Source organism: Fundulus heteroclitus, unplaced genomic scaffold (genome assembly GCF_011125445.2).
Source record: "Fundulus heteroclitus isolate FHET01 unplaced genomic scaffold, MU-UCD_Fhet_4.1 scaffold_980, whole genome shotgun sequence".
Lineage (NCBI taxonomy): Eukaryota > Metazoa > Chordata > Actinopteri > Cyprinodontiformes > Fundulidae > Fundulus > Fundulus heteroclitus.
Genome location: NW_023397451.1, coordinates 1 through 12,113, shown reverse-complemented (window position 1 = coordinate 12,113; position 12,113 = coordinate 1). Strand labels below are relative to the sequence as shown.

General features: G+C 37.7%; 2 long non-coding RNA genes across 2 annotated transcripts; one reads left to right on the top strand and one right to left on the bottom strand.

The window, feature by feature from the left end:
• The first annotated feature begins 2,052 nt into the window (after positions 1-2,052).
• Positions 2,053-8,101, top strand: LOC118562592. Its single transcript, XR_004930683.1, has 4 exons — positions 2,053-2,311; positions 3,565-3,742; positions 6,754-6,960; positions 7,075-8,101. It is a non-coding gene; the product is annotated as an uncharacterized LOC118562592 (long non-coding RNA).
• Positions 8,102-8,549: 448 nt separating this feature from the next.
• LOC118562593 lies at positions 8,550-11,453 on the bottom strand. The gene is made up of 4 exons (XR_004930684.1): positions 11,177-11,453; positions 10,820-11,052; positions 10,608-10,726; positions 8,550-9,134 (listed from the first exon to the last, which is right to left on the bottom strand). It is a non-coding gene; the product is annotated as an uncharacterized LOC118562593 (long non-coding RNA).
• Positions 11,454-12,113: the final 660 nt, after the last annotated feature.

Below are 12,113 nucleotides of genomic sequence, written 5' to 3'. Positions count from 1 at the left end.
ATAAACTACCTTTAGGTGTAATTTAGGATGCTGAGATAGAGAAAAAGTGAGGAGGCTCAGAGAAACTGTGTGAATAAAAACAACAAATTGCTTTTCAAGCACTTGCTGCCAAATGTTCAAAAATATCAGAAATGTTTGTGGCAGGGCCGTCAACAGCTGCCATGGCTGATGATGACGGTGGAGGAGACATCAGGTCTCTCAGTGGCAGCAACATGTAGCAGAACCTGCGCTAAGCTGGGCTGCTTTCAGAACACATCATAATGTTAATAAACTCCTAAAAAGGGATAAAACCTAATGTAACTAAAGTGTGTCATTAATATTAATGGCTTGATATCATTTTTGCTTTATTTTCATCTTGTTCATTCTGGGTCTCTGAATTTTATTGATGATGAGGTTCATGAAGTTAAAATTAACATGTGTCGTCTTTCCAGAGAGAGAAGGAGCTGTGTCTGCAGGCGGTGAACATTTTAGTTTCATCTTCTGTTTTAACTGCAGGTACGAGTCGGGCTAAAAAACTTTTATATTGTTTATATTATATAGTTAAAAACTGTGGCAATGTTTAAAGATTCTAGCTGTTAGAAACCATTTAATATAATGTGTTTAAGTTTTAAAATGGATTCTGAGTAATCATCAGATCAATGGCTTTAGGGAACCAAAACTTCGCTCCTGCTGCCCCAAACCATCAGGAACTCAGACTCATTACAGAACTACAAATCCCACTTATTTAAACTTGTTTTTCTGTAGTATAATTTTTAGTATATTTCTGTGTTTTTCAAAATAGTTTTTTAAGAGTCTTTCCATACTTAGCTAGCTTAGCTTTAACACAAATCGCTGAGACATTTATTCATACTCTACCCAAAATACTTTCAAACCATATTCAAGTTCTTTCTGAGCAAAGTAATTCTCACAAAGACGAATGTTTTCCAAGGAGGAAGTGTGTAGAACACATTTAACTTCAACATGAACTAGTTTTTTCTAGCTTACTTGATGGAATAATGATTTTGCCGAAAAATGCCTCCCTGCCGAGATATGCGTCCCCTGTCGCGGGAGCGCGCACCACTCTGTACAGCTGCATATCGACGAGGAAAACGGATTAAAATATGACCAATGGAGCTACTTGTTCTTATATCAATGATATAAAAACGTTTAAATATATCTCTCATGGGTAAAAATGTGTTTGTTTGTTTTTTGGCAGATTCAGTTACAAAATTACGGGTGTTATGAACAACATTTAAACCTGTCAACATCTGCTTTTTAACTGCGGTGTCTATGAAGGTAGATTTGTGTCTTTATTATTCAATCAAAAAAAAGGTTGCTTCAATCAAAAAATATATTTTCAATTAAAAAAAAATTCACTTCAATTAAAAAAAAACTTTTCAATCAAAGAAAAAAAGTATTTGAATCCAAAAATATATTTGAGACTCAAAAAAATACATTTGAACACTGATTTTCTTTGATTGAAAATGTTTTCTTTGATAGAAGTCAGTTTTTTTTTGTTTGAAGCAATGTTTTTTGATTGGACCATATAATGGGTAGGACATTTGTGTCTTTATCATTCAATCAAAAAATAAGTTGCTTCAAACAAACAAACAAGGGAATCAATAAAAAAAAGTCACTTCAATGAAAAGATAAACATTTTCAATCATAGAAAATAGTTTTGAATGCAAATAAAATATTTGAGACTCCAAAAATTGCATTTGAACACTTTTTTTTTAATTGAAAATGTTTTCTTTGATTGAAGTAATCTTTTTTTGCGTTTGGGGTATACATGGGTAGGACATTTGTGTCTTAATCATTCAATTCCAAAAAAGTTGTTTCAATCAAAAAAAATATTTTCAATTAAAAAAATAAATTAATTAAATGCAAAAAAAATTACCCGGCAATAAAAAGCTATTGAAGAGAATGTGTTTTTTCGTTGTTTTTTTTTTTTTTTTTGAAGAAAAAAAAAATTTGAAGTTCAACATTTTTTGATTAAATAACTTTTTTTTTTTGAAGAGAAAAAAGTTTTAAAGTTCAATTTTTTTTGATTGAATCATTTTTTTTTTTAAGTGAAAAAAGTTTTGAAGTTCAGATTTTTTCGTTTGAATCACTTTTTTTTTTGAAGCTCAAAAAGTTTTGAAGTTCAAATTTTTTCGATTGAATCATTTTGGAACAAACGTACCGTGGTGGGCGGGTGCTTCTCTATTGGTCAGACTTGTTTGATTGACAAGTGTCTACACCAACGACGTCTTTCTGACAAAGAAGTCTTGTTCGGCACTCCCCAGGCCAGACAGCTTTTTAACAGCAAGAGGGAACAGCGGTGAAGTTGTCGGTAAGTAGATAAAACAGGTTGAAAATAATTGTTGTCATGTTATTAGCCCATTCTGTTGATATTTACAATAAATTGTACGCTTACTAACTTTGTTCACGTTGAGGAATGTTTGTAATGGTGTGAGGTTAGATGTCTAAATATTTTCAGACAGGCAAGCAAAGTGGGCGAACCTATGGCCCCCACGCAGCAGCTTGCTATGTGCTAAAGAGCTACTGTGTTGAGTAAAGTAGCCACAGCGCTGCCTGTTTAGTAGATGCTTTTATCTTGAGAGCGGGATATAGGCTGCTTAAGCTGCTGTTAGTCGAGGTGCATGCGTCTCTCTCCCCCCTCCCCCCATACATTTACCGCTGGGTCCCGTGTCGGCCAAGTGCCATGTACTGTGCAGGGTATGGCAGGCCGTTTTAACATTTATTAGCTTGACTGAATATGTATACCAGACATCTCAAATACATTCCTTCCTAGTCAAAATTTACATTTCAGACATCTACAATAACATTTGTCCTATCTAAAATGAATATTTCAGATATCTTGAATATAATTCAAAGTAGTACAAATTACGTCACTTTCCCCATTCATGTGTATAGGGCTTTTATTTACAGACATCTACAATAACATTCTTCCAATCTAAAATAAACATTCCGGATGTCTAAAACTGAATTCCGACTAGGATGAAATCTAATTTCAGATCTCCATAATCCAGTCAATACTAGTCATCATCATTTCAGATATAAAAAATAAATAAAACATTCTAGATATCCAGATATATAATTCTTGACATCAAAAATATATTTCTACTAGTAGAAATGACATTACATATATCCACTACTGATTATATGACGAATTAAATTGGAATTTCAGATATCTAAAATTTCAATATGCCTATACAAGGTTGTGTTGTGAATTGGCACTATATAAATAACATTTAAATAAATTGAATTGAACTTCTGGTCACAAAAAACCAAAACTTTTAAAATAAGATTATAGAATTGTTACATTACAGTTAATTTTTCTCCTCTTCCCATCTCTCAGAGTTACCCTAAAAGCCATTTTGTCTTAGCTGATCAGTGGAGTGGACATGAGTATTTCTCCAGCCAGCCATCAAATAAACGTCACATAGTGCTAGGGTATTTTGTATGTCAGGGTTCGTTTTTAATCATGCCTTCCTCATTCTAGTGAATTCAGTCTATTTTAAGCAGAGGAATTTAGTCTTGGGTAGTCATTTAACTAACCATCCTTTTATGTTTCTTCTGCAGCATTGGAAGCAAAGTTGTACTACTTTGTAGCAAAAATGATTACAGTCTGTGTTGTCCGTGGAGGAGTTGCCCACCATTTTTTCTCAGAAGGGCTGTTTCAGCAATTTGCGGGCTTCCAAAGGCCCCTTTCAGACCAGAAGTTCTGCATGATCACAAACTCCGGGAGCAGCTAATCAAGGTATGAGTATAAACTGTCATTTGTCACCTTCAATACTTTTTAAAATGCTTAGTCCTGGATAATGTGGGCCTACCACAGATGAGGCTTAAAAGCCTCTGTGTGAAGTTTGCATGTTCTCCCTGTGTATATGTGGCCCCCTTTAGGCACACCGGTTTCCTTCCATTAACCAAAGACATGCACTTAGTATGAGTTTATTGGTGGGACTCATGTGTCCGTCCATCCATTTTCAGACCCGCCTAATCCCTGATGGGGTGGCGGGGGTTGCTGGTGCCTATCTCCAGCGGTCACTGGGGGAGAGGCTGGGTGGACTCATGTGTATTCATCTTTATTCAGACAAAAGAAAGTGAAATCACCAATGAGGCTAATTTTGCCATTGAAGAAGCTGCAGACAGCATTAGCATCAAGGGTTGCCTTAGGCATGTCCCAAACTGGAGAAAAAAGGACTCCCTAGTTCGCTCCGCTGTCAAGTTTATTGTCAACGGACCTATGAGAGTTGCCCACGACCAGTAAAATATTCACACCCTCTTATCTTAACAAAGGTGTTGATGTTGTCATAAGATCTGAGGGGAAAAAATGGGTTCCTCCATGTTTCTGTTAGCATACTTGTGTTGTGGTGCCTTTATCAGTAAGATTGATGGACAGGGATATTAATCTATACTTCTAAAAACCACCAACCAGGCCAGAAATCTGGATTTAGTGACAGATTCAGACCTAAATTTTAAGAAACAAGTTAAGGCAATTACAAAATCAGCCTTAAGAATATCAGATGAAATGTGTGATTACTTTGCAGGACCTGGAGAAACTAGTCCTTCATTCATCTGCAGTCAGCCTAATTATTGTAACAGCATGTTTACAGATCTACCATTTAAATATACAGGGGTTGGACAATCAAACTGAAACACCTGGTTTTAGACCACAATCATTTATTAGTATGGTTTAGGGCCTCCTATTGCGGCCAATACAGTGTCAATTCGTCTTGGGAATGACATAAACAAGTCCTGCACAGTGGTCAGAGGGATTTTAAGCCATTCTTCTTGCAGGATAGTGGCCAGGTCACGACGTGATGCTGGTGGAGGAAAATGTTTCCTGACTCGCTCCTCCAAAACACCCCAAAGTGGCTCAATAATATTTAGATCTGGTGACTGCAGGCCATGGGAGATGTTCAACTTCACTTTCATGTTCATCAAACCAATCTTTCACCAGTCTTGCTGTGTGTATTGGTGCATTGTCATCCTGATACACGGCACCTCCTTCAGGATACAATGTTTGAACTAGTGATGGGTCGATGAGGCGTCATGAAGCGTTTCAACACATTGCCAAACTGTGCCGATACTGTGTCACTGAATACTGACACCTGCTGGACCTTAAAAATCCCTACAGCCAACCTGGTTGACAGAGTTAACTGACACTGATTTGATGACCAAGTATACACAATACAATTTAAATCATTGTATGTTGCATTGCATTATTTTATATTTTCATTTGAATTAAACATATATTTGATTTTTTTTTTTTAGATACAGTCAATAAATAATGTGAACGAGGATGCTTGTGGACTGGCTTTTATATTTATTTATTTATTAAAAAATTTTTGCTGCCATGTCCTTTCAATGCTCATGCTCACGTTCAATGATTGATCGAACTACTCAGAGTAGCAGCTTTCTACTCAGGGTAGATCAGCCGTTTTTTCCTGAAACGACGCTCAGAACAAAGACGCACAGCGCAACCCGCCCAACCATAAAGGCGTCTGCCCAACCCATTAATCAGTGGCGCGCTCCGATCAGCACCTGCTGCTCACAGAGCGAAACTGTGGTACACCATCACACCAGAGTTGCAACATGGTTAAAAATGAACCATTATTAACCGTTACTTTGTTTACAGTTCAACTTGGATTTTATTTACTGCGCAGCATATCTTTGCTGTGCGCAAATGCACACGCGTGCAGCTTAGAGGGAACAGAAACAGTTTGGTGCGTCAGTCAGTTCGAAACAGTTCCTGTATCGGTCACGTGACTTTCCCGTGTCGATACGCGCATCGACACGGGTTTTGCTCTATGAGCTCGACACATGCGCCGACACATCGGTGTTGCCGGACCCATCACTAGTTTGAACCATGTGCATCCAATTTGTCCTCTTTTGAACTCTGGTATGTCACCCATAATGTTGTGTGCAGTGCAATATTTTGAGCAAAACTGTGCTCTTACCCTGCTAATTGGACCTTCACACTCTGCTCTTATTGGTTCAATGTGCAATTAATGAAGATTGGCCACCAGGCTGGTCCAATGTGACCATGAAAGCTACCACACTAAAATAAGAGGTGTTTCAGTTTCATTGTCCAACCCCTGTAATAGAGATCTGCAGCTCATTCAGCTCTAGCTAAAAACAAACCCTTGGACCACATCAGTCTGGTTCTGAGGTCTTTCCATTGGCTCCCTCACTGTCAGAAGACAGACTTTTGAGTTATGCTGCTGGTCTATAAAGCTCTGATTGTTTTAGGACCAGGATCCATCAGTGGCCTTCTGATCCAACATAAATCCATAAGACCTCTCAGGTCATCTGGATGCAATCTGGACCGGTTCCCATAGTCAGAAGCAGACCTAAAGAAGCTGCATTCAGCTTCTATGCTCCACATGTCTGGAACAAACTCCCAGACTCAGCTAAAACATTTTTATGTAAATCCAGATTAAAGACCCACCTGTTCTTAGGTCTATAGTTAATATTAGCCTGGCGGTCCACCATGCTAATAATACGCTGAGAAATGCAGAGTGGTCACCACGCCGCGGTGCAGGCAGCCTTTGAAAGCACCCATGATTGTTTTGGTCTACAGACAGTGCTAAAGCACAACCTTGTGTCAAAATAATGCTTATTGTTCCTTTAATAAATTGTTTGTTAATCATGTTTGTTTTTTTATATGTACTTTTTTAATGTCCTCTGTACCTTGCTTTAAGGTTTTTGTAGAAATTTTCTTGTACATTAGATGTGCTTTAGAAATAAACTTGCCTTGCCTCTTAGGTTTGCAGAGGGCTTCAAGATTCTGGGGCTACTGAAAGAGCTCCAGAAAAACCCAGCTGTTGTTCCTGACATGTCCGTGTGTGAGGAGAAAGCCCTCACTGCCAGGGACATGAGCCACAGTGACCTATTCTGCTCAGGGCAGCAATCAGCGCGTTCTGGAGAACCAATTGGTCTGCTTTAGGAGTGACTGGCTGATTGACATTAAAGGTCTGTTTTTGCATTTTAGTCAATTTCCATAAATTTAAAATTACTTTGTACAATACATCAGGGGTGTTTTTTCCATGTCTAACAGTCGTATTCTTCTATTGTTCTGTCTTATAGAAGAGGAGGATGGTCCACCCTCTCTCTCGATGTTCACCTCTGGAGCCTCTGCCATCCCTCCACTTGGCTTTTCCTGCCAGCCTGAAATCCAGTTTCTGCATGACACCAAGACAATTTACCCAGAAGCCAATACTAGTGTTGTTGTCCTGTTGTATCTGTCGCTGCACTCCTCCTACAAGGCTGTTAGAATATACATGATGGAGGGAATTTTGCAAACTCCGACCTTTGGAGTTTCTTAAATGATCACGAATGTGACTATGAAAGGTTACGCTGTAAGGTGATGACGGGTTTGCATGTTTGTCCAGCTGTTGTTAATGTTTTACTTAATTTTAAGGTAAAACGTGGTTTTACAAGTCTGAAAAGTGTACCAGTGTTTAAAAAATACTGTTCATATGTTTTTTACTAAAAGCCTTTAGCTGGTCCTGAGGATAAAATATCAGAAGACTGTGCCAGATGATTCAGGTTCTGTCATTAAACTTCTGAAATGGTTTTAGATTTTAACAACTTTCAGGAAGTTGACAAATTGTTATCCAAGACCATCATATGTTCTCTTCTAGGTTTGTCTTTATGGCAATAAAGAAAATACTCAAAATTAAAGTTTGATACATAAAAAAATATTAAACTGAACTTATCATGGCCACTAATGACAAAGAAAAAATAAATAAACAGATATTTTTGCCAAAAGGAGGGAGAAGTTTAACACAAGAAGAGGGCCAAAATAAAAATGTGTTTTTTAAAAGAAAGAGAATGAATAAATTTCGTCCCACTTAATGATTGTGTCCCACTTGTTGATTCTTCACGAAAACATGTAGTTTTATATCTTTATGTTTGAAGCCTGAAATTTGGCCAAAGGTTGAAAAGTTCAAGGGGGCTAAATACTTTCAGAAGGTTCTGTATGTGAGATCATGTTGGTCCAGACAACTCCTGTAAGACAGCAGCTCCAGATGTAAGGGAGAGGTTGAAACATAAGATATGCAAACTATATAGAATTTCCCATTAGAGTCAATAAAGAAGCTGTTTTATATTACCTAGTCTATCTGATGTGTTTGTGCATAATGTGTACAGTCCTTTGGAGTTCTTATAGAAGAGATGTTGTGAGCGTCTGTCGTCTTGACTTAGTTGGGCATCTAAATCTGCAAAACGGAATCTTTCGCTCAGAGCACAATTAAAATGTGGTAGAAACGCAAACATCCGAAGGTTAGGTTAGGGATACAGTGACGGTATTCATGCTTCTTCCTTTTTTCTGAACTAAAGTTTACAAGTTCCTCACAGCGGCCTGACTGCAAGGTTTCATCGAACCGCACCCAACAGTTATTTCAGAATCAGAAATACTTTAATAATCTCAGTGGGAAATTATTTTCGTTACACGCTGCAGATATAAAAACAACAATTATATAAATACAACATTCCCCACAAAAGAAATATATATATATATATATATATATATATATATATATATATATATATATATATATATATATATATATATATAAATAAATATTTACAGATCTAAAATAAAGTGATAATGGCAATGTGCAAAAGAATGATTAAATGTCAATAATTGTCAAATGTATTCTGCATCAGAATTACAGACGAGCTGCTGTGTGATTACTTTCTGTGGGCAAACCATGGTGGTACCAAGCCTGTCTGAACTGTTCCAGCCTCCTTTGAATCTCAGGTGGATATACAATATGTAAAGAAAGTCTGTGGATATCATTATCTGGGTTAAGATTCTCTGCGTCCTCCAGACAATAGAATGTATGGTAGAAATGCTGCAGCACATGCAAAAATACATCCTGCCAAAGGTGTTCTATGCGCTGATTATGAACTGATTCTCCTGTTATGAAGCCTCTGTGTTCCAGCCCTTGAACTAGATGCATGCATAAAGCAAGCAGCATGTTTTCATCCCCATGGTCTGATCTGACTCTTGATGGTAGTCCATAGTAAGATGTTGCTTTCAAAAACTGACAGAGTACTGTTGTTGCCCTATTGTTTATACTGCAGCTGAAGTAATCCCACACGAGTGTCCTTCGATGGCACCATGTATCACAAAGCCCCATCTAGAAAGTTGAAACAACACAAAATAAAATTAGTACTTAAAATAAGGATACAACCCCCTACCTGGAGACAATATACGATAATGATCAGAAAACCCGTATTAGAAATAAATCAATGGTTTCAACATTTTTTGCTGAAATTATGAATAATTGAATTAGTATATCAGCAAATATTTGAAACACGTTATCACCTAGTGCTAAAAATCAACATTATCAATCTTCAAAAAGACAAAGTTATATATTCATTGCTGGAAAAACACTCAAGGTCACTATATTGTTTCATTTGATAATTTTCTGTAAAAAGCAATTCAGAGCACAATAACTCAACAATAGAATTTAAAGAGCTACTGATATCAACCTGGAGGGTATCCCAGATAGGAGGCTTAACAAATATGGAAAAGCCTGGTTTCTAGGTTGCTAAATTCTGTTAAAGTGTAACTCTTCCCCAAATCAGCTGTTTGTTGTCAATAAACTCTTAACATGGTTGTTTTATAGTACTATCTACATATCCTGGTCATTATTTTTGAAAAATTATAATGCATATTTGTTGAAATCCGGCTTTTGTGTCCAAAACTCAGTATGGCGCCTTCCTAGGGTCAAACTTCTTGCATTGAATTTCAAATTAACATTAGTTTCTGCACGTGCAACGTAATTCTGAGTGTGTGACATTGGTCCCCTGGCTGCTCAGGACTATAAAAGCCAGCTCAGTCTTAAAAAACAAAACAAAAAAATAGAGCATCTTCTTGTGCCTCCACAGAGAGCACTATTGCACTTTTCAAACTCTCTAGCGACCTTTTTTATCTTCAAAAAACAAATTTACCAACTTTTTATGTGTTGTTGGGCAGTGTATGTGAAAGCAATCAATTGTTCTGCAGTTAGTGTCTTGAGGCGGCCGGGAAGGGGCTGCTGTGAGACTGTGATGTTGGTTCTAGGTTGGACATTGGACATGGGCGATCTGCGGTATCTGCCTGCTGTTTGAGACGATACAGAGAGGGTGATCTGGGGCTGACGTGTCCACATTACAAATGAATCATGATGCACAAAGCTGCCGGTGATCCCGCCTGGGTTACAAAGCAGGAAATATATGTTGATTCTGATTCTGATTCTGAAATATGATAATATATAACAGGACCAATTCTGTCCACCATTTGACTCTGCAGCGCCAGGTTGTGGCTTCACTGAGTCAGGGCCTTGAGCCAGCAGGTCAAATTGATCAGAGTCTGGCCTGCTTGGCTCCACAAAAACCTTCCTACATCGCCGGGGATGAGGAGGGTGAAAAATCCTCCAACTCAACAGACCGAAACGTGGCGTAACTACCAGCATAACTCTGCTCACTCTCCATGATTCAGTACAGCAAATCAAGCAGCCTATCTCACTCTCATATATATATATATATATATATATATATATATATATATATATATATATAAATAAATATGCCACAAACTGTTGAGGTACGGCATATGGTAAGCCCACCTTGCAACAGTCCGACTCCACCTTCTTGAAGCAGATGTCAGGTTTGTCCTTCCCAACATTTAGCGTACCCTGGCCCGTGTGACAATCACACCTTGAGCACGAAGCAGCACCCTCATCATCTGAAAAATACAAACATGAAAGCATTAATGATTAAAAAATACTCTCACAAGCGGATCCAACTTAAATATCAATTTTCTGTAGAAAAGACAAACCTCATTCCCAGAGTTTGGATACTGGTCCTGCAATGTGCTCACACGCTCTTGCAGCTGATTGTCATCTAAGGCAGACAGTCTTCCTCTTATGTGTAGGTCCACCAGCTTTGATTTGTTGTTCAAAAACGACGAGGAACATCCGATCATTTTTGCCTTTTTTTTGATTGTATGTCCTTGCTTCATAAGGACGTCTATGTGCTCTCTGGTAACAATAGATGGTCTGCCACTCCGCCCTAGGAAAACAAATGTTAAGTATTACATTTTATACAGAAGACAACCCAATCTTTAACAGCAAAAAATAAAATAGAAATCAATTAATAAAAAAAAAGAAAAGAAATTTTGTTTGTGAGGACTTACCTGAACTAACCCGCCTTATGAAGAAACGACGATCCTCGGTTCGATGGAAATGAGCTATTGCTAGCACTCCAACCTCAGTCAAACTGCTTTACTGTTCATTGTAGGTTTCTGTAGACAATAAATGTTCAATTCTGTGAAGGTTTCTTACACAACTTTCTATTGAACGTCGCCCTCTGTCGCTACACATTCCCTGGCTAAGGGCTCGCTCAGTTTCATGCCCTTTTCTTGCAATTCTGTCAATTACTACCAACGCAAATTGACGGACAGAAAGCGGAATTTATTGGTTTCAAAACTTTTGATCATTGATTTTTGATATCTGAAATAAAAACTATGACCGGTAAAAAATGGATTATGGAGATCCAGGATTAGTTTTCAGACATCCAGAAAGTTTATTTTAGATAGGAAGAAAGTTATTTTAGATATCCGAAAGTAAAATCCCACTACACATAAATGGGAAAAGTGATGTAATTTCTACTATAAATAATTATATTTAAGATATCTAAAGTTTCCACTTTAGATAGCAAGAATTCTGTTGGAGATATCTGAAATACACATTAAGTCAAGACTTTAGCACTGCAAAAAGGGAAATAAAAGTGAGTAAAACTTTCTTGAAATCAGTGTATTCTTCCTTGATTTGAGCAGCTAAATAAGACTATTTGCCAATGGAATGAGTATTCTTACCCCTAAAAGAAGGTTATTAGCTATTCTGCACTTGAAATAAGATGATGTAGATGAACTGTTATATTTTAAGTGCAAAAATCTTATTCCGTATTTGAGATGTCTGAAATTCATATTCAGTCAAGCTAATAAATGTTAAAACGGCCTGCCATACCCTGCACAGTACATGGCACTTGGCCGACACGGGACCCAGCGGTAAATGTATGGGGGGAGGGGGGAGAGAGACGCATGCACCTCGACTAACAGCAGCTTAAGCGAG